Source organism: Myotis lucifugus, unplaced genomic scaffold (genome assembly GCF_000147115.1).
Source record: "Myotis lucifugus unplaced genomic scaffold, Myoluc2.0 scaffold_1215, whole genome shotgun sequence".
NCBI lineage: Eukaryota > Metazoa > Chordata > Mammalia > Chiroptera > Vespertilionidae > Myotis > Myotis lucifugus.
Window position 1 is genome coordinate 76,378 of NW_005872263.1, and position 2,605 is coordinate 78,982.

General features: G+C 46.6%; 1 pseudogene; it reads right to left on the reverse strand.

The window, feature by feature from the left end:
• On the reverse strand, positions 1–1,156 carry LOC102442131 (annotated as a pseudogene).
• Positions 1,157–2,605: the final 1,449 nt, after the last annotated feature.

The window sequence follows — 2,605 nt, forward strand, 5'->3', positions numbered from 1 at the left end:
TACATGCAAAACATACTTTTCTGAAAACACTTAACTTGGAACAAAGCACCGAACTACACAAATGCGAACGAGAACAGCATTTCAACTCCACCAAAAGCAGTCATCGTAAAAGGTGTAAAAGTCACCTAACTTCACCAGGCGCTGTTCACTTTTTAAACAGGAGACAATAAAAAAATATTGTCCACAAACAATATCCAAACTCTAAGGTAGATTTCAGAAAGCCTTCCACTTCGTGCTTTAATAGCGACGAGGTGAGTGTGATCGTGATCTGGAACGTGATCTATATTCTCCACGTCTATAGTAAGGAGAAGGTGACCGCCTTCTGTAAATCTGATCCCTGTCTTGTCCAGCTCTCCATCCTCCTCCACCTCCTCTGTATGATCTGCTGTAGTAGTCCCGATCATCATAGCCTCTATCGTATCCTCTGTGGTAGTAATCACGACGGCGCGAGCTGCCATAGGTAGATCTCCCCATATAAATTCCTGGTGTGGGGGAATGTGGTCTTTTTGTTATGGAGAAATCAACTCTGATTCTACGTCCATCAAGCTCCATTCCATTGGCCCGCTCTCTTGCTTCCTTGGCGTCATCTACATTTTCAAAATACACGAAGGCAAATCCCCTTGAACATCTAGATTGCTGGTCATAGACGACAGTCACGTCAGCAAGGGGGCCATATTTAGAGAAGACTTCTCTGAGATCTCTTTCTGTCGTGTACAAGCTCAATCCAAAGGCTCCAAGACAACAGTTGGGAGCAGGATTGGCCCGATTTCCGACATGACGTCTGCGAGTAGACATGGGAGAATGACCATGGCTGTGACGCCTCCGATAGTCTCGACTGCCAGACCTGCTACGGGATCGTCTAGGGGAGCGAGACCGAGATGGTGATCTTGGATAATCACGCCTTCGAGAACTTCTTCTGGATCTAGACCTAGATTCAGATCTGGACCTGGACTTTGATCTGGAACGCCGCCTGGAATCTTCCTTGGAGCGAGACCTTGCAGGGGTATGCCTCGCAGATGTCCCAGATCCATGAGCACTTCCACTTCTGGAAGCAGAACGGGATTCCCGCTCGCCATAGTTCTGCTCGCCGCTGTCGCTCATGACTCCTAGATGCTGCTGCCACCACCACCGCTCGGCTCAATGTGATTCAACCGAAGCTGCCAACCTCTTGCACTGTTGGGGTCCAGCCCCAGCAGGTCCAGGGGTTCCCAAAGGTGTGGATGGAGTCGATGAAGAAGGAATGACACGGAGACAGCGTTCAGTTGATCAGCAGCCTAGCCAGGTTCTCCAGCCAGGATCTCCAGCCAAGTTCTGTCTTTGACTGTCTTGTTACATCTGTATTTATACCAGTTGATTTTAATCCTATCCATTTCTATTCCAAAGGTTAGGGCGTTTCTTATCTCCATTCCAGGGAGTAAAGATTATGGAGCTTAAACGTGATTGTTCGTAGTTAAAGTGATTAACTACCCGCCTGGCACTTAGTTAAGGGGTTTTATTCCCGCCCTAACTTCAGGGGAAAATCCCCACCTGGGGAAACAACCTTTCTTGGAGAGGTGACCTTGGTTAAAACACATAGTGCTAAGAAGGGGGGCAAACATATTAAGAACAGTATGCCATAGACGCCAGGTCCCTTGAAACATAAGCTGTGCAGAAGTTTCTTCCCTGCAGCGACTGTGTCAAGCAGCAAGGATGGACCGGCTTCTGGCATTTCACCTTCTTTACAGAGGCTCTGCCGCAGCCTGTCGGCACCACAAGTTTCCACGCCGCTGAGGTCCCAATCGCTCCGCACCACCCCTGCCACGCGGGCTCTAAGTCTCGAGGATGTGACGCAGCGTCTTTAATCCGGCTCCGCCCCTCTCAAAACGCGCACTTTGTTGGCCTCATTGATGTTTCTATCTCTCTCTTCCTTCCTCTCTGAAATCAATAAAAATCTATATTTTTAAAAATACAGGTGACTCTTTTAGACCTTGGAGTTGCAAAAGACGTCTTAAATAAGACACAAAAAACATGTATCTAAAAAGGAGAAATGGATAAGTTTGACTATATTAAAAGTAAGAACACTTGTTTGCCTATAGATGTTATGCAAACAAACTCCAGGGCTAAAGATCATTCTGCTGCCTTGAACTCCACCCTCACAATAAATCCCGTTTATAAATTTGAGATTAGATTTAAATATACATAAGACTTCAGAAGACTCTGCAGTCTTAAAGGGACCATTGTTTCCTTCGAACGATAAGTCTTATTGGCGCCCAGGTGTTCCCTCTTGCTTCCTGGTTGCTCTCATTCCCACTTGGAATATGAACTTCAGAGCCTTTGTAGGCCGGAAGCAAAAGGCTGAAATCTGCCGTATTAAGCCAAGCAGGACTTTATCTCCACCCCCAAAGTAAAAATTCTAAAGTTCCTAAAAATAAAGTTTCCACGGAGGCTAGTGACAATAAACACTCCTTCCTCAAATGTTTATCGAGCACCAACTCCCTGTCGGACACTGTGCTAGAAGCTAGGAGTACAGAAATAATTAAGATACAGTCCCGGTCCTTACGCAATCCTTCACTACCATCCGTCACGGGAAGATAAGGAGATGACAGTGGTCTGGTCCCCGTATTAG